Below are 15,613 nucleotides of genomic sequence, written 5' to 3'. Positions count from 1 at the left end.
TAATAAAGTGGGAATTATAAGAATGTGGCCTTGTGGACGGGTTTCGGCTGCACAATCAAATAAGAAAAGGCAGATATGTTGCCAGGCAATCAGCACGTGGCCGTTCATGCCTCATCCTGCTTCATTCTCTAGAAATGCCCTGTGCTAGGTGCTGTTACGGTCTCCATTTTACTAGTTAAGAAACCTAGGCAATGCTATAGCTGGGCACGGTGGCTCACGCCTGTAATCCCAGCACTTCGGAAAGCCAAGGCAGGTGGATCACTTGAGGTCAGGAGTTTGAGACCGGCCTGGCCAACATGGAGAAACCCCATCTCTACTAAAAACACAAAAATTTGGCCGTGAGCAGTGGCTCATGCCTGTAATCCCAGCACTTTGGGAGGCTGAGGTGGGCAGATCATGAGGTCAGGAGATTGAGACCATCCTGGCTAACACAGTGAAACCCCATCTCTACTAAAAATACAAAAAATTAACCGGGTATGGTGGCACACCCCTGTTGTCCCCGCTAGTTTGGAGGCTGAGGCAGGAGAATCACTTGAACCCAGGAGGTGGAGGTTGCAGTGAGCTGAGTTCTCACTACTGCACTCCAGCCTGGGTAACAGAGCAAGAATCCATTTCAAAAAAAAAAATTGCCAAAAAGAAATTGCTGGGTACAGTGGCTCACGCCTGTAATCCCAGCACTTTGGGAGGCTGAGGCAGGCAGATCATGAGGTCAGGAGTTCAAGACCAGCCTGACCAACATGATGAAACCCCATCTCACAAAAATACAAAAATTAGCTGGGTGTGGTGGTGTGTGCCTGTAGTCCCAGCTACTTAGGAGCCTGAGGCAGGAGAATTGCTTGAACTCAGGAGGTAGAGGTTGCAGTGAGCCAAGATCGTGTCATTCCAGCCCTCCAGCCTGGGCGACAGAGTGAGACTTCATCTCAGTCAAAACAAAAACAAAAACTAAAATTAGCCAGGCATGGTGGCATACACCTGTACTCCCTCAGTGAGTGAGGCTGAGGCACAAGAATCGCCTGAACCTGGGAGGCGGAGGTTGTAGTGAGCTGAGATCGCACCACTGCACTGCAGCCTGGGCAACAGAGCGGGACTGTCAAGAAAGAAAGGAAGGAAGGAAGACAGAAGAAAGGAAGGAAGGAAAGAGAAGCATGCCATAGGTGACGTGCCAAGGTCACCAACTTGATAGGTGGAGGTTCATGAACTCTACCCACCTAAGCCCTGAGCTGTGAGCTTTGCCCTCCCTGGTGGCCTTTCTACAACCTTGAAGTCAGGTAGGGGGAGGGACGTGGGGCTTATGGGACAAGCGATAACATTAAGTTGGCCCATGAACCAAAAATGGGAGGAAGAAAATGTGTCATATCACCACCTGGAGGGCCAGCCTCTGCCTTCTCCCTATGGCTGGACCCATCCAGAGAAAGGCCTGGTACATCCACCCCATGGAAGAGCAAGCAGCCACTGAAAATGACAATTCTGAAGACCCACAGCGTTATAGGAAATTATAGTATCATCAGGTGAAGAAACTCAATGCAAAACCTGGTGATGTGGCTCATGCCTATAATCCCAGCACTTCGGGAGCCCAAGGTAGGTGGATGACTGGAGTCCAGGAGTTTGAGGCTAGCCTGACCAACACGGAGAAATCCCATCTTTACTAAAAATACAAAAATTAGCCGGGCATGGTGGTGAGCACCTGTAATCCCAGCTACCGGGGAGGCTGAGACCTGAGAATTGCTTGAACCTAGGAGGCGGAGGCTGTGGTGAGCCGAGATTGCACCAGTGAACCCCAGCCTGGGCAACAAGAGCAAGGCCCTGTCTCAAAACAAATAAACAAACAAACAAAAACAAAACAAAACAAAACACCAAAAGCAAAAAAACAAAAAAAAACCTTAATGCAGAATTGCTTGTACCTGGGTCACGACTATGTGTGACATACACACATGGGCACAGTAAGAGTGGAGCAGGACAGTGGACGCTGGCAGAGAGGTGGGGTTTCAAATGCTTCCTTTCCATTTTTGTCTGTCTGCTCACATGTTGCTAAAGGCGTAATAAAAATGCATTAATGTAAGATAAAAAACTGGGTATTTATTTATTTTCTTTCCCACATCAGGTGGAATCCCTCTTGCTGCTCATACCAGGACCCTGGGTGAACACGTGTTTCAGCTGTGTGGGCTCCAGGCCCTTTTCGTTGCAGCCAGATGCTCACATGTCTCCCTGCTCCTTCAGTAACGGGCAGCCCTGTACGGGGATGAGAACCCACGAGGAGGACTCCTTTGGGAATGCACTTGGCATGGGAGAAGTCTGTCAGTGGATATCAGGGCCTCAACCAATGGGAACCGTAATCCAGGCAATTGCAGGATGGCAAGAGCACAGTGCTATGGCAGCGGATGAGCAGCTCCGGCTTTAGGAGATCCCCCACGCGTCCACTTGGCTACACCAGCAGTGTCCAGCCAGGTGTGACTGCCCAGCATGCCCTTCACCCTACCCAAGTTGATTAGAACAGGGGTGGTCACCTGACCCAAGGCAAGCCAATCAGTGATTTCCCTGGGAATACGGACACCAGGGAATAGAGTTAGTGTTCTTGAGACACCTGGAGCTTGGGTGCTTTAACATGGAGGCCAGGGAGCTTCAGGGTCTCTTACGCCTTCAAAAGCACTGAAGGAATCAGAGGAGCTGATTGTGCAGAGGAAGAGATACTGAGAGAATCATGCAGCAGACACACAGAGAGGCAGAGAGGGACACAGAAGAGAAAGAAAATTCCAGGCAACTTTCCAGCTCCTGGTTTCTGTAGCTTTTTAAATTTTGTATTTTCTATTAAAGACAGAATCTCGCTCTGTCACCCAGGCTGGAGTACAATGGTGTGATCTTGGCTCACTGCAACCTCTGCCTCCCATGTTCAAGCAATTCTCCTGTCTCAGCCTCCTAAATAGCTGGGATTACAGGTACCTGCCACCACATCCAGCTAATTTTTGCATGTTTAGTAGAGACAGGGCTTCACCGTGTTGGCCAGGCTGATCTCGAACTCCTGACCTCAGGTCATCCACCCGCCTCAGTCCCCCAAAATGCTGAGATTATGGGCATGAGCCATCATGCCCAGTGTAAATTTCCTTTTTCCTATAAGGACATCCAAGTTCAGTGTGACCTCATCTCAACTAACATCTGCAAAGACCTTATTCCCAATTAAGGTCACATTCTGAGGTCCTGAGTAAGCACAAATTTTGGGAAGACAATAGTTGACTCAGTATAGACTCTCTTGAGTTGGATATTGTTATTCAAAACAAAAAAATCACAACTAATACAGATACTGGGCCAGGTGTGGTGGCTCACGCCTATAATCCCAGTACTTTGGGAGGCCGAGGCAGGTGGATCACCTGAGGTAAGGAGTTCGAGACCAGCCTGGCCAACATGGTGAAACCCTGTCTCTACTAAAAATATAAAAAATTAGCCAGGTGTGGTAGTGAGCGCCTATAATCCCAGCTACTCAGGAGGCTGAGGCAGGAGAATCGCTTGAACCCAGGAGGCAGAGGTTGTGGTGAGCTGAGATTGTGCCGTTGCACTCCAGCCAGGGCAACAAGAGTGTAATGCCATCTCAAAAATAAATAAATAAATAAATAAATAAATAATACAGATATCAGTGTCAGAAGTGGAATGTTAAGAAACAATTTGTCGGCCGGGCGCGGTTGCTCAAGCCTGTAATCCCAGCACTTTGGGAGGCTGAGGTGGGCGGATCACAAGGTCAAGAGATTGAGACCATCTTGGTCAACATGGTGAAACACCGTCTCTACTAAAAATACAAAAAAATTAGCTGGGCATGGTGGCGCGTGCCTGTAATCCCAGCTACTCAGGAGGCGGAGGCAGGAGAATTGCCTGAACCCAGGAGGCGGAGGTTGCAGTGAGCTGAGATCGCACCATTGCCCTATAGCCTGAGTAACAAGAGTGAAACTCCATCTCAAAAAAAAAAAAAGGAACAATTTGTCAAAGAAAGTACAAAACTAGCTGACTCAAGGCAGAGTGAGGGGGAATGAAGTTTTCCTATTTTTGGATGGGATACTGGTGGTTCTCCTTATGTGTTAACAGATCAGTTAAACTATTTTCAGTGACCTCAGAGGACTCGAAGGCTGAAGCTTTAGGAAATATGGAGGCTGGATGCAGTGGCTCATGTCTGTAATCCCAGCACTTTGGGAGGCTGAGGTGGGCAGATCACTTGAGCTCAGGAGTTTGAGAGCAGCCTGGGCAACATGGTGAGGCCCCATCTCTACAAAAAGTACAAAAATTAGGGCCAGGCCAGGCGCGGTGGCTCACACCTGTAATTCCAGCACTTTGGGAGGCTGAGGCGGGTGGATCATGGGGTCAGGAGTTCAAGACCAGCCTGGCCAAGATGGTGAAATAGTGTCTCTACTAAAAACCACAAAAATCAGCCAGGCACGGTGGCAGGCACCTGTAATCCCACTTACTCAGGAGGCTAAGGCAAGAGAATTGCTTGAATCTGGGTGGCAGAGGTTGCAGTGAGCCAAGGTCATGCCACTGCACACCAGCCCGGGTGACAAAATGAGACTCCCTCTCAAAAAAAAAAAAAAAAAATTAGGGCCAGGTGCAGTGGTTTGCTCCTGTAATCCCAGCACTTTAGGAGGCTGAGGCTGGTATATCACATGAGATAAGGAGTTGGAGAGCAGCCTGGCCAACATGGTGAAACCCCGTCTCTACTAAAAATACAAAAATGAGCCAGGCCTGGTGGTGCATGCCTGCAATCCTGGCTACTCGGGAGGCTGAGGCAGGAGAATCGCTTGAACCTGGAAGGTGGAGCTTGTAGTGAGCTGAGATCATGTCACTGCACTCCAGCCTGGGGGACAGAGCAAGATTCCGTCTCAAAAAAGAAAAAAAATTGACCAGGTGTGGTAGCACACACCTGTAGTCCTACACAGGAGGCTGAGGTGGGAGGATCACCTGAGCCTGGGAGTAGAAGTTGCAGTGAGCCGAGATTGCGCCCTTGCACTCCAGCCTGGGCTACAGCAACTTGGATGGGAATATCTGGGAAGAGCCACAGGAGCACACAACCCTTAACCTCTGGTCTCTTAAGTACTTCCTCTTCCAAGATAAACATGATGGTATCTCCCGTTGTCCAGTTGTAAAAGGGCAGGCACGGGTAGCATTCCAAGAGAAATTAGAGAAAAAAAAATCTTTCTATCCCAAACCAGATGATTATTTTCTCTTTTCATTCTTAGGCTGAAAGAAAAACTTACCCCTCACATTTGCTGCTAGGAAACCCAAACCTTGGGGACATGGCCTAGTCTAAGGCTGAATGTTCAACTGCCTAAGATTTCATGACATTGATTATTGGTAAATGGTACGATCCCAGATGAAAGTTACAGGCAACCAACTAACATTTTAGGAGAGTTGAAACTCCGGAAACCAAACCTGGAAAATTGGGGTTTGTGATATCTCATCCCCCTGGGGAATTCCTAAGCCAAAGTACCAGCACCAACAAGAATCAGGTTGCTAGCTGGGCGCAGTGGCTCAAGCCTGTAATCCCAGCACTTTGGGAGGCTGAGGCGGGTGGATCATGAGGTCAAGAGATCGAGACCATCCTGGTCAACATGGTGAAACCCCGTCTCTACTAAAAATACAAAAAATTAGCTGGGCATGGTGGCACGTGCCTGTAATCCCAGCTACTCAGGAGGCTGAGGCAGGAGAATTGCCTGAACCCAGGAGGCGGAGGTTGCAGTGAGCCGAGATCACACCATTGCACTCCAGCCTGGGTAACAAGCGAAACTCCGTCTCAAAAAAAAAAAAAAAAAAAAAAAAAAAATCAGGTTGCTAAGGCAACTGCATCACCTCCTAGAAGCCTCCTTCCCAAGAAACTCTCAAGGGTGGGCCTGAGGGACTCTAGACTAGAAAGGATCCAGAGACTCCTTCTCAATGGGCAGAGAACCTGGAGTAGCCACATCTGTCAACAAAGGGGCCAAGGAAGGCAACCACAGAGCAAACCCCACGTGATACTTTGTTTCTAACGTTCATTTTACACGATCAGTCTGGAATGCCATGGTGTGTGCTTTGTAAATTGCAACCACATTTTTGCTCTATAGATCAAGTATGGTAGGAGAGGTTAAATCGATCTGTTCCTCTGTTAAAGGGGTCCTGGAGAGCCACCAGAGGGGAGATTTAGCAGAAGCAGAGGGCAGCTGAGCATGATGGCACATGGCTGCAGTCCCAGCTGCTTGGGAGGCTGAGGTGGGAGGATCGTTTGAGCCCAGGAGTTCGAGGCTGAGGTGTACTATCCTTGTACCTGTGAATAGCCACTACGTCCAACCTGGCAACATAGCTGAGACCTTGTCTCTTTAAAAAAAAGAAAGAAGAAGAGAGATCCAAGATGACTGATCACTAGCAGCTCGGGATTGTAGCTCCCAGTGAAAGCGCAAAGAACGAGAGGACGCCATACCTTCACGTGAATTCTTGTTGCTCACGCACCAGGAGATTCCCAGCGGAGGAGCCCCACGGGTCGCCAGCGCGACTCTTGTGACCGGCGAGGCGGTTTTGCCGGCGCCTCGGAGCCTCGGTTCTTGGTGCAGAGTCGGAAAAGCACCATCAATCTTAACGCCGCTGATTTGGTCGGCGCAGTGGGTTGCTCAGATTTCGGCGCTGAGAAGCAGTAAGTCGGACGTCCACTCAGAAACCCAATTACAAAGACGGTAATTATAAAGACCACAGATGGATCAATCTACAACGAAGGGAAGAAAACAGCCAAAAAAGGCTGAGAATACCCAAGATCAGAATGCCTCTCCCTCAGCAGGGGATCACAGTTCCTCATCAGCAACGAAACACGGCTTGATGGAGAACGAGTGTGTTCCAATTACAGAAGCAGGCTTCAAAATGTGGATAATGAGAAACTTCTGTGAATTAAAAGAACTTGTTTTAAACCAATCCAAAGAAACTAAGAACTTTGAAAAAAGGATTGAAGAAATGTTAACAAGAATATACAACTTAGAGAGGAATATAAATGAACTGATGGAGCTGAAAAACACAATAGGAGAACTTCGTGAAGTATGCACAAGTTTTAACAGCCGAATTGATCAAGCAGAAGAAAGGATATCAGAGGTCGAAGACCAACTCAATGAAATAAAACAAGAAGACAAGATTAGAGAAAAAAGGATAAAAAGGAACGAGCAAAGTCTCCAAGAAATATGGGACTATGTGAAAAGACCTAATCTACGCTTGATAGGTGTACCTGAATGTGACGAAGAGAATGAATCCAAGCTGGAAAATACGCTTCAGGATATTATTCAGGAAAATTTTCCCAACCTAGTAAGGCAGGATAATATTCAACTCCAGGTAATACAGAGAACACCACAAAGATACTCCTCAAGAAGAGCAACTCCAAGGCACATAATCGTCAGATTCACCAGGGTTGAAATGAAGGAGAAAATACTAAGGGCAGCCAGAGAGAAAGGTCAGGTTACCCACAAAGGGAAGCCTATCAGACTTACAGCAGATCTCTCAGCAGAAACCCTACAAGCCAGAAGAGAGTGGGGACCAATATTCAACATCCTTAAAGAAAAGAACTTTCAACCCAGAATTTCACATCCAGCCAAACTAAGCTTCATAAGTGAAGGAAAAATAAAGTTTTTTTGTGAATAAACAAGCACTCAGAGATTTCATCACCACCAGACCTGCTTTACAAGAGCTTCTGAAAGAACCACTACACATAGAAAGGAACAAACAGTATCAGCCTTTCTAAAAAAATACCAAAAAGAGCATCAATATAATGAAGAATTTACATCAACTAATGGGCAAAATAGCTAGCTAATATTAAATGGCAGTATTAAACTCACATATATTACTATTAATTCTAAATTTAAATTGACTAAATCCCCCAATTCAAAGACAGACAGGCAATTTGAATAAAAAACTAAAACCCATCAGTATGCTGCATCCAGACCCATCTCACATTCAAGGATACACAAAGACTCAAAACAAGGGATGGAGAAGGATTTACCAACCAAACAGAGAGCTAAAATAAATAAATAAAAAGCAGAAGTTACAATTAAGCAACAAAGATCAAAAGAAGCAAAGAAGGACATTATATAATGATAAAAGGATCAATGCAACAACAAGAAGAGCTAAAGATCCTAAATATATACGCACCCAATACAGGAATACCCAGACATACAAGACTTATAAAGAGACTTAGACTCCCACACAATAATAGTGGGAGACTTCAGCATTAATATTAGATAGATCAATGAGACAGAAAATTAACAATGATATCCAGGACTTGAACTAGATCTAGAACAAGTAAATGTAATTAATATTTATAGAACTCTCCACTTTAAATATACAAAATATACACTCTTATCAGTACCACATCATATCAACTTAGAAGTTTAAATGAAATCTTGGTTGGCTCCTTATTTGTTATTCTCTTCCCTCATTTTCTTTTATATCTCCATTATTAAGGACAATTATAGGCATACCCATATTTAGACTGCATTCTAGCCCGGGCAATAAAGCAACACCCCCATCCTCTCTCCCTCTTCCTCTTTCTCTTTCTTCCTCTTCTTTATAAAAAAAAGAAAGAAAGAAAGAAAGAAGGCAAGTTGTGGTGGCTCATTCCTGCAATCCCAGCACTTTGGGAGGCCAAGGCAGGCGAGGTCAGGAGTTCGGAGTTCGAAACCAGCCTGACCAACATGGAGAAACCCCTGTCTCTACTAAAAATACAAAATTAGCCAAGTGTGGTGGTGCGTGCCTATAATCCCAGCTACTCGGGAGGCTGAGGCAGGAGAATTGCTTGAACCTGGGAGGCGGAGATTGTGGTGAGCCGAGATCGCGCCATTGCCCTCCAACCTGGGCAACAAGAGCGAAACTCCTTCTCAAAAATAAATACATCAATAAAAACTTAAAAAGAAAGAAAGAAAAAGGAAGGAAGGAAGGAAAGAAGGAAGGAAGGATATCAGATGCAGAGGACAACTCTGAGAATAGAACCCTGGATGTCACCGTTTGACATGGTGTTTGACATGATGACATGGCCTGGATCACCTCATTTGACAGGGCACAGGTATTTGAGGTTGACTTTGAGGTGTGGCGGGTCCAGGCAAAGCAAGGACAACTGGAATGGGGATATCTGGGAAAAGCCAGAGGAGTTGGGCACGGGCCTGTGTGCCAGGGGGACCAGAATGGAATTAACTAAAATGGACACCACTGGCCTTTAGGCCATTAGGCTGACCTACCCTGCCTTTTTTTTTTTCTGAGTTGGAGTCTCACTCTGTCACCCAGGCTGTCACCCAGGCTGGAGTGTACTGGTGCGATCTGAGCTCACTGCAACCTCCGCCTCCTGAGTTCAAGCGATTCTCCTGCCTCAGCCTCCTGAGTAGGTGGGATTACAGGCATGTGCCACCACACCCAGCTAATTATTTGTATTTTTAGTAGAGACAGCGTTTCACCATGTCATCCAAGCTGGTCTTGACATCCTGGCCTCAAGTGATCCACCTGCCTTGGCCTCCCAAAGTGCTGGGATTACAGGTGTGAGCCACTGCGCCCGGCCAGTCCGATCCCCTTTTGGTAAGCCTTTCTCATGTAGCCATGAGGACAGGTGCTTAGCATTCACACTTGACCACTAGCTGGCTGAACGGACTGGAAGGGAGGCCTAGATCCAACACAGGCTAATCGAGTCCTTCCCAGGAAGGTGGGCTGGGACCGCACATAGTTCTCCTTGGGTTAAGGGATCCAGGATGTATCCACTTGGCAGGTGTGGTGCAAACGGGCAGATGGGGACAGGTGAGCGGAGCTGGGAAGTGTCCCTGGGCTGTCTGCAGCCCTGGGTCTGAGAAGAGCACCCTGCACCTCTGCCATAGTCAGTTCCCTCTCCTGCTGGAACGAACAGGAGCTGGTTTCTGAGCTTAGGCTGTCCTGGGGTGCAGGGTGAGGTTATAGCTTGAGAACAAATGGATGACCAATCCTCTGAGTGGAGCCGACCCAGCCAGCCTCCCAGGATCACCTCCCATCACTTCCCGCTTTCCACCGGCCCTGCTGGGCCAGGAGCCGGGACTTGCAGCTCCAGAACATCCCAGGCTTGCTGTCCAACTCTGGGCCTTTGCACATGCTCTTCCTTTTACCTGGAATGCCCTTGCCCATGCTTCCCCATCATTTCTTTTGCCGTGTTCTGCACATATGTGCACATGCACATGTACACACACACACACACACACACACACACACACACACACATACACACACATTCTTTGCTAACTACTCGTTAGATTTCGGGCCCAGCACAGATGTTACCCACCTGGCCCCCTTGCCCGGAGAGGCCCTTCGTCGTACTCCGGGCTGTGTCATCCCCCGCCAGCACTCTGTCTACTCAACGTGATCGCCTATCCGCTGGGCTGCTCCTGGGAGCAGGGACTCTGTGTGGCTCTGGACGGGTTCCTGGGCTGCCAGCCCTGTGTCTGGGTCCCAGAGGTGTCACCAGGGAGTCTGTAGAAGTGCTGAATGAACGAATACATGAGTGAGGTGGTCACGAACAGACAAAGTGAAGCTCTGCTCAGGGCCAGGGGGCTGTAGCCAAGAAAAAGAAAGGACCAATGTGGGCCGGGCGCAGTGGCTCACGCCTGTAATCCCTGCACTTTGGGAGGCTGAGGCGGGCAGATCATGAGGTCAGGAGTTCAAGACCAGCCTGGCCAACGTGGTGAAACCCTTCTCTACTAAAAATACAAAAGATACCAGGCATGGCGGTGTGTGCCTGTAATCCCAGCTACTCAGGAGGCTGAGGCAGGAGAATAGCTTGAACCCAGGAGGCGGAGGTTGCAGTGAGCTGAGATCGCACCACTGCACTCCAGCTCAGGCCACAGAGTGAGACTTTGTCTCAAAAAAAAAAAAAAGGTAAGAAAAGAAAGGACAAATGTTCCCATCCTAGCCAGTGCAGAAACAGCCCCTTCACATCCTTCGGGGGGGTCCGGACACCGAAGGACCCTGTAGTCCATGCTTCGAGGGCTGACAGCCTCCGGGGAGCATGGAGGCTGGACTCACCTGTCAGATGGTCCCTCTGCCTCTAGTATCACCAGAGAGATGTGGGTCCAGCCTGGATCAGTCCGTTCCTAGAGTCAGACTCAAGCCTAGGGAAAATGCCGTTTCCAGAGTGAGGACCGTGCTGAGGCCTTCTCTGCTCCCCGTGGGCCAGCCCCAGCACCCCCAGCATCCTCAGCTACCCTGAGCCTGCAGAGTCCAAAGCACACTCCTCTCCCAGACCTCGGGCCTCCTTCCCAGGCAGGCCTCCACCCCCACCCCCACACCCCCCTCGCCCCATGAACGAGCAATGGCGCCAAATTCGTTGGGGAGAAAAACAGGAAGTGGAGAGCGAGGCTGCAGAAGCACTCCCCAGATGAGTGTGGCCGCCCCTCCACTGCAGGCTTACGGGAACAGGGTCGGGCAGCCCCTGCCTGACTGTGGGGGCGGGGGGCCCGAGGGTGCTTGCGGAGTCAGGCGAGGACGCTGCTTCCAGGGGCTTTGTTTTTAGACCCAACATCACACCTGCACTCGGCATCTGACATCTTAGCTCACCTTTTCCCAGCAGCTCCCCAAGGTTGAGACCATCACCCCATTTTACAGACAGGCAAGTGGACTCAGAGAAGTGAAGTGACTTGGCCAAGGTCACACAGCCTTTCCCACGGTGGGGTCATGGCTCCTCGAGTCTTTCTCAGGCTTTGATTTCTATTCGTGGTGTGTTTTTGTTCTGGGCCTCTGAGCCCAGTGGGTGGGGGTGCGGTGGGGGGCAGGGGGCACCGGTTCTGGCTTCTCAGCACATCCTCATTCTCCACTGGTGGTAAGAAAGGGGAGAGGGATTCCTGGAATGTGTGAGCTGGGAAGACAGATGCCCCGGCCTCTTTCTTGGAGAAGAGAAGGTGAGGGAAGGCACCCTGCTGACAATGGCAGAGGGAGGGCATCGACCCCCAACACAGACCCAGGTAGATGTGGCCGTGAGGCCCCAGGACTGAGAGCTTCAAAAGAGTTCAGAATCAATTTCCACCCAGGACTGCAACTCACAGCAGCCCTGGTCCGTAGACGTGTCAGCGGCCCCAGACCCCCAGGGGAAGAGGTGACCTCAGGTGGCCTCACTGCGGTGACAGTGGGGAAGAACCCGGCTGAAAATACTTCCCACCCAGGCCCACCCCTCACTAGGGTCATGAAGCCCCGTCGCCGTGCCTGCCCCACCCCAGGACAGACCACAGCCAGCAATCCAGGGCTCTGGGGACGCTTCCATGGAGTTCCCACCGCCCAGGGTTTCCTTCCGAGGACGCTGGGAGACCCTCATCCTCTGGGAGCGCCCTTCCTGCCCGCATCTCCCTGCCCTTGATCGCAGCGCATCTCTCCTCACCAGCCCCCAGCCCCTCCTCCACCTGCCTCTGGGCATCCCTCCGACATCCCACAGAGCCCTCAAACTCAACACACCTCCAACCAAGCTCACTGGGGCCACCAACTCTGGGCCACCTCCGTGTGAGGAAGGCAAGGAAGGCACTCGGCCTGGCGCTGAGGCTGAAACCTCAGAGCTGAGCTGTGGCCTCCACTCACCCCCGACTGGCCCATCCTCCCTCCGCGGCAGGGGCACTTTCCCGGAAGGCTCTGGGGCTGCTTAGACCACAGCGGAGGCCAGCGCTCACCTTTTAGAATTGTTGTTGGAATTAGATAACTCACATATGGAAAAAGCTTATAACCGTGCCTGACACGGTTTGGAGATGGAGTCTCACTCTGTGGCTCAGGCTGGAGTGCAGTGGCAAGATCTTGGCTCACTGCAACCTCCGCCTTCTGGGTTCAAGTGATTCTCCTGCCTCATCCTCCCGAGTAGCTGGGATTATAGGTGCACACCACCATACCCAGCTAACTTTTGTGTTTTTTAGTAGAGATGGAGTTTCACCATGTTGGCCAGGCTGGTCTCAAACTGGTGACCTCAGGTGATCCACTGGCCTCAGCCTCCCAAAGTGCTGGGATTACAGGCGCAAACCACCGCACCCAGTGTTTTTTTTCTTTGTGTTTTTTTTATTGGTTGGTCTTGAGACGGAGTCTTGCTGTGTTGCCCAGGCTGGAGTGCAGTGGCCTGATCTCGGCTCTCTGCAGCCTCAACTCCCTGGCTGCAGCGGGAGGTGCTTCTGCCTCCATGGTTTCTCCACTGTTCTCAGACTGACAGTGGGACTCTGCCACCCGAGGCTTCTGCTCCCTGTCACCGTGGGCTGCGGGTCTTCGGAATTAGAAACAAAAGGCCTTGCACGGTGCAGTGGCTCACGCCTGTAATCCCAGCACTTGGGAGGCTGAGGCAGGAGAATTGCTTGAACCTGGGAGGCAGAGGTTGCAATGAGCCACTGCACTTCAGCCTGGGTGACAGTGATAGACTCCATCTCAAAAAGAAAAAAAAAGAAAAGAAAAACAAGAGGCCCCTAGCCTTCAGCATCCATGGCCCCCTCTTCTCTCTACTGCCTTTGGGCAGCAGTCACCTCTCAGCACCAACAGCACCCGGGGCCAGCAGGGAGGGTGGCCGTGATAAGGGAGGCCTGGCTGCCCACCTTTTGTGCAGGAGACTCAGCCCCTGGTCCCCAGCCACCCCCACATCACAGGGCACTAGAATAATTAGTTTATATTTGGAAAGTGCCCAGGACCATGCCCGACCTGGATGAGAACTCAGTACACATGTTATCATCACCACCACCACCTTCACCTAATTTCATCCTCACAACCGCCCTGTGAGATCAGTGTCACGCTCCCACTGCAGAAGCGAGAAGGCTGAGGCCGAGAGAGGCGAGGCTGCGCAGCTTCGTGCAGGCAGCTGCACAGGGATTCGAACCCGAGCCCGTCGGAAGCTCGTGCTCTCAGCCTCGTGCACGGTTTGCCTTCCATTCCCGCGGGTGTGGGGTCAGCTGTGGAGGGGCACACCTCCGTGCTGCAGCCGCCCCTGCAGGAGGCAAGGAGGCCGCGGCGGAGCTCGGGGGCCGGAGCCTTAGGCCGCCCAGCCCCGCTTCTCCGCTTCTCCCCGGGGCATCTGCTCCCCGACCGCGCGGCCTCGGACTCGGGCGCTAGGGAAGCGTGCGGCGCCACCTGGTGGCGATGCGGCGCCAAGGCCACGGCTGCCCGCCACCCTCAGCCCCGGGCTCAGCGGCGCCCCCTGCTGCCCGCTGGGCCGCGTTGCGTGGTGTCCGCCGTAGTTTCGGGACTGGGAACGCAGAATTCACTTTCCCTCCCGCCCGGAACGCAGAATTCACTTTCCCTCCCGCCCGCTTCCTCCAGGGATGGGGAAATGAGCGTAAATCCTGGCGCTGCTGGGATCTTGGGCAGGTACTGAATCAGCAAAGCTCATTTTGTTGAAACTGTGTTTTGTGTCCCCCCTAAACCTTTCATTCCTTTTTGTTTGTTTCTGTTGCCCAGGCTAGAGTGTAGTGGCCCGATCCCGGCTCACTGCAACCTCCACCTCCCAGTTTCAAGGGATTCTCCTGCCGCAGCCTCAGGAGTAGCTGGGATTCCAGGCATGCACCACCACGCACGGCTAATTTTTGTATTTTTAGTATTTTAAGTGATCCACCTGCCTCGGCCTCCCAAAGTGCTGGGATTACAGGCATGAGCCACCACGCCCGGCCCCTTTCTTAATTCCTGCATGGCAAGTGGCAGGTTGTTCTAGAGACGCCTGCTGCAGCCTTGCTGCTGGCTGCTCAGCCTTGCGCTGATCTTCCCCTCCTCCCTGCCCAGCTCTTCGATCCTGTGGCCTGGACCCCCTCTCCAGCAGCCTCAGGGGCATCCCCAACCAGGCACTGGCAGGCTCCCACAAACGGAATCTGCCCCAGCCCGGCTCCTGCCCACCCCATCTGCCCCTGGCTCACTCTTCCTTTCTGCTTGGTGAAAGCTGTCCCCCATCTCCTCTGTGGTCAAAGCAGAAACCCCTGACAGGGTTCACTTTCTCTCTCTCTCTCTCTCTCCTCTCACTTGCCGCCCCAGGCAGCTGTTGCCAAGTCTCGCTGGCTGGTCAAGACGGTTAAGGGGGACGGGCTACAGGTTTCATCCATTCGTTCTGGACTTTACCAAATGCCACCACTACAGCCTGAGGATACAGCAATCACCAAGTCTCTGCTCTGGAGGACCTTCTAGCGGGTGGGTGGGGCTCATGATACAGAAACAAACAAGTATATTTATAACACCTTGCTGGTGGTAAGTGCCATGGGGAAGAGTAAAGCGGGGTAGGGGCCTTGGTCACCAGTGCCAGGTCCCAGGTGGCCCCCTCACCCCACATGGGCTCCCACACCCTACAAATGGGCTTTCTCACTCCACACTGACCCCCCTGCCGGGACTCCCTCCTCTGCACTCATGCCTCTGATACCACCCAGCAGGTCGCCCTCCTGTGCGACTTCCACCCTCACCTGGCAGGGGGTTGCGGTGGGGGTCTCATGCCACACCTGGCCACCAGGGGGGTGGGTGGGGTGCTGCATGGCTTGCGGCTCCCCCAGTGCCTTTTGGACTGAATTGCTAAGGAAGGGCAGGAAAGGAATGAAAGGCAAAGAGGAGGCCTGGTGTGGTGGCTCACGCCTGTAATCCCAGCACTTTGGGAGGCTGAGGCAGGTGGATCACAAGGTCAGGAGTTCAAGACCAGCCTGGTCAA

At 51.3% G+C, this 15,613-nt stretch overlaps 1 protein-coding gene across 2 annotated transcripts in view; it reads right to left on the bottom strand.

Moving 5' to 3' along the window:
- PIK3CD (phosphatidylinositol-4,5-bisphosphate 3-kinase catalytic subunit delta) overlaps nt 1-11,231 on the bottom strand; it is a 108,433-nt gene extending 97,202 nt beyond the window's left edge. The window contains exons 1-3 of one of the 2 annotated variants that reach the window (XM_074380033.1): nt 11,190-11,231; nt 11,011-11,096; nt 10,271-10,469 (exon numbers count right to left, since the gene is read on the bottom strand). The gene's annotated coding sequence lies outside the window, so the exon portion shown is untranslated. Of the gene's footprint in view, nt 1-10,270; nt 10,470-11,010 lie in introns of both variants that reach the window. The other variant, XM_074380032.1, reaches the window with a different exon arrangement.
- Nucleotides 11,232-15,613: the final 4,382 nt, after the last annotated feature.

This window comes from Saimiri boliviensis, chromosome 11 (assembly GCF_048565385.1).
Source record: "Saimiri boliviensis isolate mSaiBol1 chromosome 11, mSaiBol1.pri, whole genome shotgun sequence".
Taxonomy (NCBI): domain Eukaryota; kingdom Metazoa; phylum Chordata; class Mammalia; order Primates; family Cebidae; genus Saimiri; species Saimiri boliviensis.
This window is presented reverse-complemented; position numbering and strand designations above follow the sequence as displayed.